The sequence below is a fragment of the Gymnogyps californianus genome, chromosome 9 (assembly GCF_018139145.2).
Source record: "Gymnogyps californianus isolate 813 chromosome 9, ASM1813914v2, whole genome shotgun sequence".
Taxonomy (NCBI): Eukaryota; Metazoa; Chordata; class Aves; order Accipitriformes; family Cathartidae; genus Gymnogyps; species Gymnogyps californianus.
In genome coordinates, this window is record NC_059479.1 from 4481306 (window position 1) to 4499217 (window position 17912).

The window sequence follows — 17912 nt, forward strand, 5'->3', positions numbered from 1 at the left end:
AGCTACTGCAAGTGTATCTCAATCCACAGTAGAATAATTAGGGAAACAGATTAAGTACTCAAATTACCTTTTCTTCCCTCCATGAGTCCACCTCCCCCCCCCCCCCTTTTTTTTTTAAATACAGTTAGAATTGTATATGGGGTATAATTTTGATCTGGTATTCAGATGTATTTATGAAGTGTCAGATTTTATTTATTTGTTTTTATGATTTAGGTAATTATTTCAGCAGCCTGTTTTCTTTCAGTTTTCCAGTCAAACACCAGCTTTTGTAAGACTCAGAATTCTAACTGGAAAAAAATCGGTACAATATATAACTGATCTCAGATGGACAGAAAGAGAATATGGAGATTTATATCACAAGAGCAAGGAATATTTTTATTTGCCTTTTTCAACCACAGATTTTCGAATGAGCGAGCTTCATTCAACTGCCTACCGTGAAACTCCCCAGCCATTTTCTCTAATGCCCTGTAATCCACTTTGTGCATAACATTTGGAATACCAGAATGGCAAACACAGAACCTTGCAAGGATAAAAAAACCTGAGAGATCAAAGTATTTTTCATCCAGATCCTCCCATGAAACATGGATAGCATCAAAACAGCAACACATGCATTTTAGGAGTACGCAACAGACCTAAAGCAACAAGAACCGTTGTTTGAAAGATGGGAGTTTAAAAGTAATGTTGACACTCTCATATATGAAACCATTTATGAAATACAGTATTTCATCAACTGCTGAAGTAATAATGACAAGACTGAATATTAGAGTATGATTGGAGAAGTATGCTTTCTTAAGCACGATGTAAGTACAACTTCTAAATCAATCTAATTCTAACTCTCCACCTGTACGTCCTTTTAAACTTATGGAAATGCCAGACAGAAAAAGAATGTTCTGATAGCTAAAAAAACAACTCACAAATACTACTGGAATGCAAAAGGACACATCCATATAGTCCACTACTAGTTTTGTTTGTTTGATAAAAATAAATATGCAGATTGGGAGTATGAAGCTACAAGTTTTTCACCACAGGACACAAATTCCTGTCAATTTCAATGAGGGGGAAAAAAAAAAAAAAGTGAGACTAATTGCTTCTAAGAGTTACTAACCTCATTCTGCCTTTTACCAGGACTTAAAAAGTCAAAGTTACATAAAAACTGAATTCTGAAATAGAAAGAGCATAAAAACTTTGAAAATAGAAATGGTATTCTGAACACCAAAAGTATACATTCAGAAGACAACAGGTAAAAATTAGTTTTGCAGAATGCATACCTGCTGCACGTACACTCACACAACAGAAGAGATACCAGCCATAGCTACTTTCACAGGATTAAAGAATTCTACCTACATCTCACAAGTATTTCTGTTTGTATTCATTCTGTCTCTAATGCTAGCAAGCCAAAGCATATTCCATTTCCTCTCTTTTATTTATGGGGAGGAGAGAAACTGAATATGAAACATTCTCCTCTTATGAGATGGGAGCTGCTGGAGTGCCATTCTAGAACCAACGCTACAATTGAAGCATGAAGTGCCCAAGAAAAGGGGCAAGGGGGTAGGAAGGGGCTGTGCTTATTTAGAGTCAGCGTAACCACTGAAAACTGGCTGTGAAGCTAGAAGCATAAACTGCCATATTTTAAGGATCTTCCATCTTGAGTATCTAATATGAATTGCTTTCGCTGTGAATTTACCCCTCTCCAAATAGGACTATATCTGTTTCTTAATCTCACCAATCTCAGCTTCACATATTCTCCAATATTTACTCAAGCTACGCAAAAATCCCAAAATTGTAGGGTTTTAAATGAAGTAATTAAAGCGTTTAGAGTAGCCAAAAGAATAGTAGTAACTTGTCCAATGATGTCAGTGAAAAAACTTAAAAGAATTAATTGTTAACTCTTCCCTGAATGGTTGCAAAGGTGAACTAATACTTTCAGTTGTCCCTCTTACTGACTATCCTCTGGTTATCAGTAAGGAGTCCATCAACCTAGCAGCTAATGCGGTCAACACGCTGGAAGGAAGGGATGCCATCCAGAGGGACCTTGACAGGCTTGAGGGGTGGGCCTGTGCGAACCTCATGAAATTCAAGAAGGCCAAGTGCAAGGTCCTGCCCATGGGTCGGGGCAATCCCAAGCACAAATACAGGCTGGGCAATGAGCGGATTGAGAGCAGCCCTGCGGAGAAGGACTTGGGGGCGTTGGTTGACAAGAAGCTCAACATGACCTGGCAATGTGCACTTGCAGCCCAGAAAGCCAATCGCATCCTGGGCTGCATCAAAAGAAGTGTGGCTAGCAGGTCAAAGGAGGTGATTCTCCCCCTCTGCTCTGCTCTCATGAGACCCCACCCGGAGTACTGTGTTCAGCTCTGGGGCCCCTGGTGTAAGAAAGACATGGACCTGCTCGAGCAAGTCCAGAGGAAGGCCACGAAGATGATCAGGGGGCTGGAACACCTCTCCTATGAGGACAGGCTGAGAGAGTTGAGGTTGTTTAGCCTGGAAAAGAGAAGGCTCTGGGGAGACCTTATAGCAGCCTTCCAGTACTTAAAGGGGGCCTACAGGAAAGATGGGGAGGGACTCTTTTATCAGGGAGTGTAGTGATAGGACAAGGGGTAAGAGTTTTAAACTGAAAGAGGGTAGATTTAGATTGGATATTAGGAAGAAATTCTTTACTGTGAGGGTGGTGAGACACTGGAACAGGTTGCCCAGAGAGGTTGTAGATGTCCCATCCCTGGAAGTGTTCAAGGCCAGGTTGGACGGGGCTTTGAGCAACCTGGTCTAGTGGAAGGTGTCCCTGCCCATGGCAGGGGGGGTTCGAACTAGATGATCTGTAAGGCCCCTTCCAACTCTAACCATTCTATGATTCTATGATATTTTGATAATTTTTATTACATATTTATACATATTACTAATCACCTGTAGGGTTATTTTTAACTTTTTTTTCAGGATTATTTTAAAACTCATTAGTTCAGTGGCCAAATTCCAGCCCCATAAGTTCTAAATGACATTAAGAATGAACTGTGAAAACTTTGAGAAGGGAAAGGGGTATCCAAGGGCCTTTTTAACTGGCTCTGGATCCAAGAAAGAACAGAAAAAGAAACAGCATTCCAGCACTGAACTGAAACTCTACAGTGTTTTACATGATCAGGAGTTATTCTGGGTTTGTCATTGATGGCTTTTTTAATTGTACATATCATAGGAGTCATGCATACTTGGTTATCAGTGAATTTAAAATGGGAATTATTAAATCTGAAATTGATATCTAATCTTCCTTCAATTACAGTCCTTCCACTCTCTCATTCCTCTAGTTTCAGTTAACTAGTATTGTTTCCTCAGCTCTTTTTCAAAACTATTTTGCAGATGTGTTGGCTATAATGTGAGGAGCTATACTACACTACAAAATGAAGCATGTATTTAGAAGAGTTTCTATGCAAGTTCATAAAACCTAGAAAAATCCCAAATATTTTCTGTGATAAAGACATCTGTGCCAGAGCAATCTGCACATACAAACTAAGCACTGTCCTGCAGACCTCTACCACCTCTGCTATCTCCATTGTCCAAAAGTAATGCTAGCAACACAGAAGAGCAATATCTGTGTTTCATTTCAGATTCCTGCTTCAGCAGTAGGCTACATAGTCAACAGGTAGTCCCCAGGTTTCTATTTATGCTTTTCTTAAAAACTGACAATCATTAATAATTCATTTCATAAATCATATTTGGATGCCATCATGAATGATGTCACCTTCAGAAGGAAAAACGATGAGTGATTTCCATTACATACTTGGTAAGTCCTCATTCTGTCTCAGTTTACACTTATCATGAGCTGTCAAACCTAATTTCCTGCCAGCTCCTTGTCAGAGCTCTGCTTGATGTCAGATATCAAACAACGCCCTTGAAGCTCACATAGCTGCCTTTTACTTCTCTGAGACAGCGCTCCCTCCACCTTCTGGAGGATGCAAGAAAAAGGGTGACATTTGTGGTTTTGCATCAAACAAAGAAAGCTAATCCACCAACTCATTTGTAAACAGTTTGTTTAAAAAGCAATCCCAAATGATTAAGTACTAAATAAATAAATAAATATGCAAACGGCAGAAATTTCTGCTCTTTCTGTCCTTGAACTACTTTCCACAAACTTGGTAATCATCAGCAGCTTTGTTCTGATTATAAGTTATTGAATGTGATCGTTTTGCATATAAATTCATCTCTACTTTTAAATTCAAATATACTTTAAATGGTATATTCAGTGAAGCAGACTGAAACATTTGCCATCAGTATTGCTGATAAAAAAATGTCTTTTAGAATAGCAGTCTCTGACAGTTATTTTCTAGAAAGTGAATGTATACTTTAGAAAAAGCATACTTTTCCATGAAGTATAGAAACTCCCTTATAATATTCCAATTAATTCTAACCTCTCTTAAGTATGACCAAAATATACCATTAAAAAAAAAGTCCCAGCAGCACTATCTTATATTAAAGATGTCCAAGGGTAGATATTAATGTTACAAACAAAAATACCCCGTATCTATAAAATACAATTTTCATTCCTGTAACATGCTTGTAAGGCACATACACAGATCTGACTATGGAAGGCAAGGTCCCATACCAAACTGGGATATACACAATTTACCTATGTTCTGCAAAGCACTGTGTCCCCTGTTTCACAAACCAATGAGCTCTGTCTGTCTTTACAGGTCAGATTTCTTTTGGTCCAACTTCCAGGATATAATTTGTAACAGCTTTATCTCTGCATTTACTTAAGCTTTGCATGGCAATGAGAATTTTATTCACTTGAACCTAGTTACACAAAATAAAAATAGTTCATATGTGGCCATTACAGTATGCGTTCATTTTCACTTCATGGTCACTTCTCCTGAGTATTTTATCTTTTCTCAAATCTGTCTGTCTGAGGTATTCTTATGCTCTTCACTAACATCAAATCTATGTTCTTTTGAAATAGAAGCATTTTTATAATGAAAATAATTTATAAGAATCTAAGAAAAAATACAGATTTCAAGTAAAAGAAAACACTAAAACAGACTATTTTGTGCACTCTCCCATTAATGCTACTTTTAATGAAGAGTGAGATTAGCTATAGAAGTTGGATTACATTAATTCTAAGTGTATTTAGTGATTTTTTTGATCAAAATAATGAACCAGTTTCTACTACCATTGATTTACAAAAAAATTGCAAGTAAAAAGATTTTCAAATTCACAGAATTAATTGAAAGCAGACACCAGCTTCATAGAGGTGAGTGAATACCTCTTCAGAAAAGTTCTTAGGAATGAAATAAGAGTAGAGGTATAGCTCCCCAAAATCTACTGCAATTCTTAAATTCACAATTATTAAAACTTTATATGTTGTAGATTTGATCACTTTGGCTCCCCCTGCTCCATGGATCTCCTGGTAACCAAAGAAAGGCAGTATACTCCTGTGTAATTGTAGCAACCCCAAGGTCATGCTATACTTCAATCTATAGCAGCTTGTAACAGTTCCCAAAGAACCACCCCAATACTGGCAAGAAAGAGAGGACAATTGTTTGGAACAGTGGACCAAGAACAACAATGTGAGCGCACATCTTCCTGCAATGTGCAGCAGGAAAGCTCTGTAAGAGATGGGCTGCAAATAGGCTGTGATAGGAACTTTGTTCTGTCCCCAAGACTCTAGTTCTCCTTTTATTTGCATCTACATAAAAGTGAAGTGACTTTCATGACTATGAAAAAGTTATGAGAGAGTAAGACTGCGTTAAATAAGGAGGGGAGGAATTGAGCTTTTTGTGTTGGGACAGTCAGTCCTGACCCTAAGGCTCCTTTGTGCAGGGTTGATCCCTCAAGACATGGTAGAACAGCCACTGATTAAAAAAAAAAGAAAAGAAAAGAAAGTGCAAAAAGAAGGAAAGAACTAGGAATCAATGAATTTAGGTGAGTATCTTTCTTGATTCGGCTGGCTGGAACAAAGGAGGCATCATAAGAAACTTCATTCACAGAGGACCTCTTTATAACATATTGCAGCAGTGGAACCGCCCAAATATCTTGACAGTATTGTACTATAACAGATTTGACAGCAAAGCGTAGACGTCCAGCTTTACTTCCAGTGAAGCTATACCAGTTCATATGGCTGAGAATCTAGCCCATTTTTATAAGACTTTCAATGAATCACTGCTAATACAGTGCAGATGTAGCAGATGTATCTCTGCAGAATTTCAGACCAGACTTTGGGTATAGAGAATTAGTTACATCTCATAATGACATTATTTCCAGATGTCTGAAAGAGATCAGAAGAAAACTAACATGTGGTGAGGGACCAAAAATACTGGGTTACTTTTAAATATGCAGCAAGAAATACATCAAGTTTCAGAAAATGGAACATTTCCTAGGAAAGCTATAGTAATAAAATACACAAGAATTTCAAGAGAATATTTCTAGTATCAGGTTGTTTTACACATTCCCCCACTTGAGAGGTGAGCGTATAGTCTCCTCCTTCACAAATTAGGTTATAGAATGATATCACATATGGATCAAAATCCTAACAAAGAACCAGCATTCTCTGGTTTTAAAACACACAGGGGAATTGGTACCAAATCATAATTTAAAAGTCACCAACGCTTTACTCATTAAGCTGAATAGAGATAAATTATTAAAAATTGCTATCTGTTTTCCAAAAGCCAATATTTAGCATGCCACAGTGTTATGTTTCTCCCCACCATTTGCAAGACAGCGATCTTGCTATTGCAATCCTGATTCTCATAGTTTCAGTTCTGAATCACAGAAATGCACTAGTGTTGTGCTGCAGCTGCCAGTCATGTAAGCGACATCTCATAAGGTCTTAAGTTATATCCTAGTCTTGCTTATGTTACAAGCCCTGGGCTCCTGAACTAAGTTATTTTCATTTCAAAGAAACCTATATAACTGCCAATGAAGATGATTTTGACATATATCCTGAAGGATCCAGGATATGTCCTTATTTGTACACTACCACTGGCATTTTATAATACAAAAGAAACATGCACCTATATAAGATTACTTCCTGAAACATATGGAATAAGACTAGACTATAACAGGATAAGGACAGAAAAAAAGACCTTCTACTTCCATGAGAGGAAATTACAGGCAAAACCAAGACAACTACCTCCTGACCCAAATAACCAAGCAACATAATAGAGAGAATTTTGCGCTTCTCCATTGCACTGCTAGGATCACGTTCAGATAGTCGATCATTCCACTTGTCTGAGACAACTGGCCTTCAAAATACATTTTGAAACTGAATAGGAAAACATAAAAAAACAGAGAAGTCTAATTAGAAGGTAACAAGTACAATTCTCCTGGAATTCATTTACAGATAGATCCAAAGTACTAAAAAATAGGCTAAGGCAGGTTTTCCTATGTAATAGAATCCTATTAAATTAATGATTAAGGAGTCTTTGCTTCTTCTATGCCTACATTGTGCTAATAAGAATTGGTTCCATGTACTAACTCCAAAGGGAGCCACATGCTGACAAGAGGTAAAAGCTTCATAAATACCAGTTGTAACACTTCCCAGTTGTATTGTTTGATCAGGAATGGCTTAGAAGTGGAGGAAAACCACGATGGACATGCACTTGGAAAGCCTATGGATAAGATTAGGAGAACTTTTTCCACTGAGTGGGACTAATCAGGAGTCAAATATAATATCATATGCAGCTTCTATATTGTGGATAGCTTTATTGTGAATTATCTAAACAAAACCTAAGCAAACTTTGTCCTTTTATTAATCTTATTTCTAGATGATGCCCCTGAGCTGCTTCTGTGTGGCTTTTGCCAGAGAGATTTTGAGGTTTGAAAAGTTCTCCTAGGTTCTCCCAATATAAGTTTTAAGCAAATAACCAGCTGACACATTTTAAGAGGTGACCTAATTTAAGATCCCTTGTGAACCATTAATTAATTCATCATGTTGATTTATTCCATCCATTGCCTGCTTTGTCTATTCCCATTACTTCCTAAGAAAATTAAAAATTCTTTTAATTATTAAATACTAAAGAAGACTTATGAGGTCTTTAATTTATTAAACTATTTTTCATGGATTACAAATACATCATACACAAGTGACTTCTCTATATTAGTTCCAATAGTAAGATAATTCATGCCCCCAGTGCTCTAGAATAATCCACTCAAAGACTGACAGAGCATATCCTCTATTACTAATTCACACCACTGTTCACGAGATATCAGTTGTAGCTTGTTCCTCTGACTACAGTTGAGAAAAGGAAGCTTATTCAATAGACCTGTGATGTTTTCAACAAGGTTCAGCATATTGTAGAACAAAATACGTATTTCTGACTGTCCACTAACCATAACACACTACTAACACTTCAAGGAAACAACTTTATAAGCAAGCTATATTTTTAAAACACAGCTAGCATCTGTTGCTTATGTTTCAAAACTCAGCACGTTCCAAATTTCATTCATTTGGACAGCAAGTGCAGTTGGAAGGGTCTCTCAATGGAAGTGTAACTGGGTCTAGTATTTCTCCGAGCTGCTCGGGAAAAGCTCCCGTAAGTGAAAAATTTAATTCTTCTGTTATGTTAGCTACTTCCCTAAAGGCAAGAGAAAAGCAGAAAACCAGGGCTGAAACTAAAGAGGTCTTTTCCTACAACCATTAGTCTATATTATAGATACTATTCCACCTGTATGACAGAGAGATGCTATGGATAGCTTTATATTTACATTAAGAGGTAAAAAAGTATATTAGTTATGTGAATTAATTGCAATTCTCAGTTTATGCTTTCCTTCAAACTGTTCAATGTGTCTCACCCCTTTTCTCTCCCCCCCAGATATCTAGCTCTTACTGTTGTTGAAAAAAGTTTAATTTGGGAAATGAGTGAATTCTAAAGGCTCAGAATCAGAGAGGAAAATTAAAGAAAATACTGTTTCCTGTTTTTAAATCTCATCCTTTGTGTCACATATTTTTTTTCTTGTGGCTTAACTTGATGATTTCACAAAGATTATGTTTAATAGGAATAGTTACAGAGTGTTGCAATGTAGAGCAGCATGAGAGAAGCAGAAATCAAGAGATCTGATATACCCTGCATAATCCCATGAAACGGAAGTGTCTCAAAACTTCTACTGCACAGAGGCTGTAAAATAACCCAACATGTATACTTTCATGAAGTTGAGAAATTTAAATTTAGAAACTTCTGTGTACAAAGGACAGTGAGAAAAGTTAAGGAGTTAAATATGCTATAATATTCAAGTACACTAAAGCCTTTGGAGAATGCCCCCATTAAACAGCCTCAATATGCTAACATGTTTGACCTCTAAATTACCCAGGTTACATTCTCCCTTGTGCTGTCCTGAGTGGGAGTATCCACACTAAAGTAATGCAGTTCATTATATTTTTCTGAATGTCTCTATGCAGATAAGCAATGCAAAAAAGACATAGGCTGAATTTTTTCACTTTATTTCTGTACCCAGTTATGAGAGTTCAAAACCCAAGATTCATGAAATTTAACATTGATATAGTAGTTAGTTATAGTATACAACCACCATTTTTCATGAAATTACTTTTTTGCTTGTTCAACATAATTTCTTGCCATATAGCATATATAACAACATCTGAGATAAATTTCAGAACAAGGGTGATGTCATCCCTTTTTTTTTTTTTTCCAAACCAAAATGCTCAATAGATTATATGATGGTCACCATATATGGTGACTCAACTTTCACTACTCAACTTTCCTCTGCTGCTTCAAATTTGGATTCAGATACTTTTATTATGGAAGCCATAGCAGATCAATGGAAAGCTCAGACTGAAGAAATTAGGCAGAGTTTCTAGCAAACTGGTTTGGGTTTTCAGAAGAGACTATGCAATTACCTAATATTTATGAAAGAGTTTATTTTAATACAAAACAAAGTTCACATAAGTGATTTAAGTCATCTACCAAGACCTCGTTCCAATTTCTGTAGTTCTCCCTAGAAACCATTACTTTTTTGTGTGTGTGTGTGTGTAAACCATTGCTCTTTGTTCCTACAGTTCTCGTGGCACTAAAATGCTGAAAGTTTATGAAACATTTGTAGACTTAAAATGTTTAATGAGTAGTGGATTTAACTAAAGTGTACTAGATACTATTTCCGATTTTTGATGGTTTACAGTTCTTTAAAGATGAAGAGAAAATAAAAGTATTTAACCTCACTGAGCAGGTTACTCCAGCAATAAGATTTTTATAAAAACACTCCCTGGAAATGCTGGGGCAGGGGTGGAGAGTGGTGGTTTTTTGGGTTTTAGCGGGGGTTTTTTTCGGTTTGTTTTGGTTTTTTTCTACTTTGGTGGGTTTGGTTGTTTGCATTTTCATCTTCACTGCCTGAAATGACAAACACAAACTCTTCCTTCTTTTATATATAACCTGACATCTCTCCCTTCTCTTACATATCTATATCTGCTCTGAGACCAAGGGTATAGTGCAGGCTTAAACAATTAGGTATCAGCAGTGCTGAAACAGATTGAGCAACAATATGCCACAGCCAAAACAGTCCTTGCTTACTGTTACCGACAGTTGGAGTCAATGAGAAAGACATAAGAGACACAAAGGATACTGTCTTTCATGTTTCAGCTTTCCACACCAAAATACAACTTAAACATCATTGAAAGATGTAGTCTGTGCAGGTTTCTGAAGAGTAGCTCAAAGTCTGCTCTTTGCCATTTAAAATTAGAGACGAGAAACATAAAAGGACACTTACAGTTTCATTCTAGTATTTCCTTAAAACAAAACTGCTAATTCAGTTCAGTTTTATACTTCATTACTTGCCAGATGCTGGGTTGGAAGAAAAGCAAAGTCCTAAAGATATCCAGTGCCATTTCCAGAGTTCCTATTTGACAATACTCATGTCTGATTTCTGAAGAAATGAAAATGCAGAGGTTTTGTGCATCAGTCCCTTCTTTCCTCCATAAACAGAGGATTTCAAAGATCCAAACTTTCAACAGCTTTCAACAAGTTTTAAGGTTGTGTGTATATACATATATTTGTGTACAATTTTTTTTTCCAAAATTAAGGGGGAGAATCTCTGTGGTTTGAAAATAAATTTTGATTTCAAAATAACATTAATTTCTACATATAACCTCTCTTATTTTAAATAATGTGTCTTGCTTAATGTTGGCATGTTGAACTATTCTCCCGCTTTTTGCGAAAACTGACAGCTGCTAACAACAAATAAGGTATTTTCACAACATACAGAACCAGGCGGATTGCTTATATACAGCTGACTTTGGTTTTGGTTTCATATAGTTCTTGGCCATCTCCTGGATTTCTGGTAATATTGTGCAAGGGACATATGGTAGAATAAACACTTATGTGACCCAGAGCAGATCCAAGTTTCTAGATTATCAATTTGCAACCATGTTCACTTCAGAGCAAATCTAATGATTTCCAATGCTACAGATGTGTTTTTTCATTGTCGTACACTGACACTCATTTTAATAACTTCAAAATTATACCCTTGTTTCTTAGGGAAAAGGAATAATGCTCCCTAGCCTTATTCAGTTATTGTTTAAATTAGAGCTGAAGTAAATCTTTGTAGCATGTAAAAGTATCTCTGTATTTTTATTTTATTATGCATATTAAAAATGAAAATATCATGTTCTGTTCCAAGATTTTATCTGGAACATCTTCAACATTCTGTTCTTTGGTGGAATTAGTCCTAAAGCTTTCCAATGACTTTAAGTTTGTTTTTCCCCTGCGTGCCATGTTGGCATGCTGCCATCCTTTTCAGTGTGGGTTTTTTCAGCTTTGCTTTTTCTAGCAAAATGGAGAGATGTGAATGTGAAAAAGCAAACAAACCCTTTTTATCCAAAACTGCATTTTGAAGTACCCAAAAGAAATTTTAAAAAATCATATCCCTAAACATAAATCAGTAACCATAGTAATACATATTAGTAGAGCTTAGCTTCATTTGCTTCAAAACCATTCTCCAAGTAGTTGCAGGCTGCCACTTACCACCCTTGGCCTTTTCTCTGCCAGAATGAGAGAAGTCAACCTCTCCCCAGAGACCATGTGCCCATGAGTAACATCTATACAGCCCTCCACAGGATCCACTCCAATTTTTCAACATTTCTCTTGAATTGGATTCTGAGGGCCTCACCAGCACTCAGTGAATGAGTACAGTAAGTTCCCTTGGTCTTATTTTTCTTTGGTTTACCATTATTTTGTGTATATTTGCTTTGCCACTTGTAATACAAGCTATACTAAAACCAAGCAAGTACAAGAGTTCTTCACAGGCAGTGTATTTTTTAGTCACAAATGTTTGTAATAACTTAACTATCCAATGACACAGAAAAGTGGCAAAATTTCAGTCCCAGTGGTGAATATTTTCCAGTTCAGCTAGAGTCTGGCAGCAGCTGAGGGACAAAAAGATACATTTAGACTGAGAATACCTCAATATGTACTTCTACAGCATAAACAAAAAGAATTAAAAGCCATTTCTTCTTCATTTTGCACAACACTATATAGTATTAACCAGGAAAAGCTGTATCTGTAAATGTGAAAACCAGAAGGCAGTACAAATATAAAGCTATGCTGAATATACTTAAGCTCTTTGAACTTGTAGAGATCTCATGTTGTATTTGATTATGTCCAAGCTTCCAGGGAAATGCTCAGCCATAGGCTGAAAAAAGTCTGAAACAGATTATACTTTTGTATAAGATCTAATAACAAAGTCTTTTAAGATACCTCCTGTCACATTCCAAACTGTAAAAGCAAACTAAATAAATATAGTATATTTTCATGAGATATTTAAAAATAAATGTTAATTTCTTCTAAAATTGTTTTGCTTTAAAAAAAAAAAATCACAGTAAGCTATCATTTTGCATACAGCTATAAACATAGCTGTTGAGTCCTTAAATGTTATAGCAAACAAAACATATCTGGCAAGATACTGGCACTCCATTGTTCTACGTAAAACTTAAGGAACACACTAACAGCTAAACTATGTTGAAATCAAGCACTTTTTTGTTTACTGCCACCTTTAAAATGCTTCCCTGATTTACTTAAGATTTATTTATTTATTTAAGAGCGACCTAGAATGAGACAAATCAGCAGACAACAACGGCAGGTGATTACAAAAGCTTCACCTATTGCAGTTTATAAAAAAATTCTGTTATTCACTGCATCTTTCTCAAAATTAAACACTAGATGACTTTTTATTGCTATATCATCATCATTGTAATTCCTCTCAATTAGAATTCAGAGAGTCATGCTGAAAGGAGTAAAGGGCTTATACTGAACCACTCCCATGGTAAGGATCATATCTAGGTGAGAACAATGGTGTTTTGAGGTGGGGAGATTCCCTTTATTTTAGGATTGTGTCCAGCACTGGTTTTATTTTGCAAAAGTAGCTCTTATTTGTCAGTAACTTGTATGCCTCCCATATACGCTGTTAAGTTCATGCAAAGATTTGGGGACTGTTTCTATGATCACAGGAGGAGGTATCTAGTTCCTTCCTAGATGTGAAAATATTTGCTCAAATACTTTCCCCTTCACAGGGATAACTTTGAACAGTCTGGCAGCATGAAATATCCACTGTCACAATTGGAAGCTGAATAGGTCATGGACACAATACATTGATTTCCACATACTAATTTTTGTTGAGATTCTGCATTTATTTGTAAACTCCTCAAAGTCTAGATCAATTGATTGTTGGAAAATATGACCAATCTGAAGAGTTTCTTGAAACCTAGGTACCTCAGGAACTCACTGCAGGTTGAAATCATGTTAAGATCTTACTAAATATTTCCATTGTGCCTTTTTTTTTTTTTCCCCCAAATCTTCAAAATCAAAGCAATGTTGTCATTTAAGACAATGTTAGCAGTTAAGAAATGTCTGTTGTTTTTTCCTTTTTAAAAAAACAATAAGTATTCTTAGCAGATCATGACATACATTCAATTACTAATCTCAATTTTTTCATAGGTGAGACTAAAAGTCATACTTTTGCAGAATTTAGGCAACAATTCTGAATGCCTACTAATGCTATTTACTTTTCATGTAAAAAACCATCAACTTCAAGTGCAACAATGCAACAAAAATCTTCACTATTTTACAGTATCTGGGAGAAAGAGACCGATTCTTTGCAATTTGTTCAAAACACTTGAAACTGCTAAAAAATGACTAACATAATTATGGAAAAAGCAAGATTTGCAGGCTTAGAATCAAGCTTTTCACTGACTGAAAACTATTGCCTTTTATTTATTCTAAAAGCAACCTCCTGCTAGCTTCAGTGAATGCACCCCAATTCTAGCATTCAGTTCCATGCCCACCTTCCACAAATCAGAGCCCTGACTTTTTTAAGTCTCTCCTTGGAAAGCAGCTGCTGCATCTCCTTAATCGTTTTAATTGCTTTCATCCATACCTTTTTCTAATTACATTATACATTCTTGAGATGTAGCAAACAGAACTGCACACAGTACTATAAACTTGGGAGTGCCAAGATTTTATACAGTGGTAAAGCAATGCTTTTTAGGCTTGAAGAGTCATATGCCATGTTGTAGGGGAATACACAATGGATCAGTACAAAAAGGAAGGGGTAAACAGTTTTATTCATTAAAATTAACCCACTATAGCCATGCACTTGATGCCCTTTTGTAAATAATTGCCACATCACAAGTACTGTGCAAAAACTATGTAGATTTTTTGTAGAGGTTACTACATAATGAACAAATAATAATGAATAAAGCTGAACAATGCCTTTTAGAGAACTCAGGTAAAACTAAAAAGAGTCACCGCTAACTCCTGCCTTCTCACAGAGACCAGACAGGAAAGAAACCTTGTCAAAATCTGTCAAGAATTCTTCCTCATCTTTTAAGAGTGCAGCACATCTTATACGAGTGTTTCCTCCAGGCAGCACCTACAAATTCTTAGGTCTAGCTACTTCAAACCCTTTGATCCCATGCGACTTCAAACACTACATTAACCTTCCTTCGCTTTCAACAGGGATCGCATCTTCAGAAAGCAGACAAACAATGCATGGGCAGCAGCGAAGTCATGCAACTAATTTATAAAACATGGAAGTATGATCATGCAATTTGTCCTCAGCATATTAAAAAGGGGAGCAAGGTGCACAGAAATCTTCAGGGTTGGCTTTTGCTCTGTACCTCTGCAAATTACACATGCTCCTTTTAAGATTGTGCTCATAAATTATGATTGACTGTAGCAGAGGTAAACATTTCCATAAAGAAATTGAAGTTATTTAGGTAATATTTAATTTCAAATTAAAAAATCCAAGTAAATAACTCTGTCTCTCAGTCAATACCAATTTCTATATATAACGATACGCTTTTGCTAAACAAAAGGTAAGATGCTGATACGTTCAAAACTTGGGCACTCTGTCTGGAAGACTGATGTATGGAGAAAATAGGACTATGTTGTTCACGTTGAAAAGCAGGGCTGGGGGAGAGCGTGTATGGATGGGGGTTTTAAACTTGCTCTGCTTCCCGTGTGTCCTTCTGCAGCTAATCGCAATGGATACTGCTTCACATACACATGTACAGCCATAATCTGAGACTGCCAGTACACAAAACTCCAACGAAACCCAGGGAGAACTGAAAAGGTTCTGCATCTCTAAGGTTTTTCACCTTCTACCGCATCATGGGAGAATGTTGCTGACTCTTTGAAGAACTAACTGCAATTTAACAAGTAATTTTACAGTGTAATAATGTAACACTGGTGCTGTATCATAATGAAAAATCTCTATCCATCTTGCTGCTCCAAACAATTCAAAGATCTAAAGCAGTATTTCCTTTGTCTGGATGTCATTGGTGTGAAGGCCAAAACTCCTTTTACTTTAGTGGGCTCAGAATGAGTAAAATAAGGAGAGAGATGTTCCTTCATATTTTCTGCTTCATTATTAGGAAGTTAAACCAAATGTTTGAGAAGATATTGCACAAGCTTCTGTAGGAATCCCACATATATTTCAGTAGTTTTAGCTGTACATTCTGTAAACAAGTTCATTGGTAGAATAAGGTTGAATTGTTTGATGTGCCTTGTGATAAAAATATTTTTGTAAATAGCAGAAATATTTCTCTTCATGTCTCTTTAGGCTTATGAACTTGTGTACAAGCACAAGCTTCTATGTGACTGCAGAAATGCTTTTGAAGAGCAGAAAAGAAGCTCCGGCTACACCAACCAGAAGTAATTAGCATAGCAACTATGGACCTCAACCTAAAGATTAGAACAGGCAATTCTAAAAATGAGGGTACATATCTTGACTTTTGCTGGAATACTACTCACATGCATAATTGCATGCACAAGATTCCTCAGCTATGTTAAAACCACACCAACTTGTCCTTATCAATATGAACTGGAATCTGCAGTAGCAGAGAATCTTCCACTTCTCTTGATTTCTATTCAAGCTAAAGTATCAGCACCTCCAAAAACAACCATTTCCTTTTTCCCAGCAGATGTCATTAGATCTACAGTTTTTCAAGAATAAAAGCATATAGCTTTATTTCATCTTTCAATCTACCCTGACTGTAATGTAAAAGACAAGCAGATTGAGACTACTTTGCAGAATCACTTTAAATGAGCTGTATTCTTCTGCTAAGCAAATATTTATGAAAGTTGAAGACTCAAAGTTTATGGTCAACTCTACAGAGCTGGTAACTTATACAAGTTCAGTTACTCTGCAATGACAGAAATAATAAAATATAAAATATTTGTTCATCATAGTAATTTTACATTTTATAGTTAATGTTTTTCCAGCACAGCAATTCATTTTGCCGATTAAAAAAATTCTTATTGGTCTGGCAAAAGTTAAATAAAATACAGGATTAAGTATTTAAAATATGAGTTCCTAAGACCTTAATTTGTATTAATGCCCCCTTCTTAAAGTTTTTGACAGAATTCCATTCATAATGAAATGTTCAGAGGTAATTATTTCTCTTTCTTCTCTGTGAATTATGAGAATTATTTATATACTCAATCTTAATATCATAGCTTCATTGCCTAATAGGAAAAATCCACAGGATATGAATCATTCTGAGAAAGAATTAAAATCTTTTCTTCTGTTTTAAATAAAAAAAGAAAGATGAAAAGACTTCTAATGACATAAAATTCACACTGCTGCAGGCTCTGCTTGCAAATCAGAGCTCTTGCTACGTAAGTCAAAGCTACTGGTTCATACTTCCAGTCTCCTTGCCTGTAAAGCTATAAACTGCAATGCTATAATGATTAGTTAATGAAATAGTGGAGTGATAATGAGGCTATAAGAAATGTAAGTTAAATTATTAATTAAAAAAGGTAAAGAATAAGGAATGAAAGTAGCAAGTTACATGGCCCTTTTTGTAAAAGTATGGTCAAAAGATATAAACCTAGCAGCAGTTTAGCACCTAGCCTTCAGCCTGAGGTCATGTTGTAATGAAACTCCTGACATTACAAATACATTCATTTGACAGTTGTTCTCACTCATAAAATAATGGGCCATGCACAAAGCTTATTACAAATTGCAGATAAGCTGTAAAAGCCATAAAAATTTCTACTGACATTTATTGCCAACGAGTAGCTTGAGGATGTTGATACATATTGATAACAGTCTGCTTTGTGACATTTTGAAAGTTTACTCCTAATTCACTTGCAGAATATGCAAAGATTTTTTTTTCTACCATACCTTCAAGTCATTAAGTCATTGCAATATCCACCTGTATTTTTAATAGATTTTTTTATCTATTTCATAGACATTCTTCCATATGTGCTGTATATGCTTATCCCCCAAAAGACAGTTTTTTTAACAAGAAAAATGGTAGATTCTCATGAACATTCAAGTTAATTATAACTGCAACAAGAATTTCTTTACAGATAGCTTATATCATCAGCAATAAATAGTAGTGTTACTACATAAAATCCCTTGAGAGATGAGAGGATTGTATGTTTGCCACTACATATGTCTATATGTATATATACACACATACATAT

The 17912-nt window shown here is 35.9% G+C and overlaps 1 long non-coding RNA gene across 2 annotated transcripts in view; it reads right to left on the reverse strand.

The window, feature by feature from the left end:
• LOC127019732 (uncharacterized) overlaps window positions 1–17912 on the reverse strand; it is a 185935-nt gene that overhangs the window by 129615 nt on the left and 38408 nt on the right. The gene's annotated exons all lie outside the window — the stretch shown is intronic.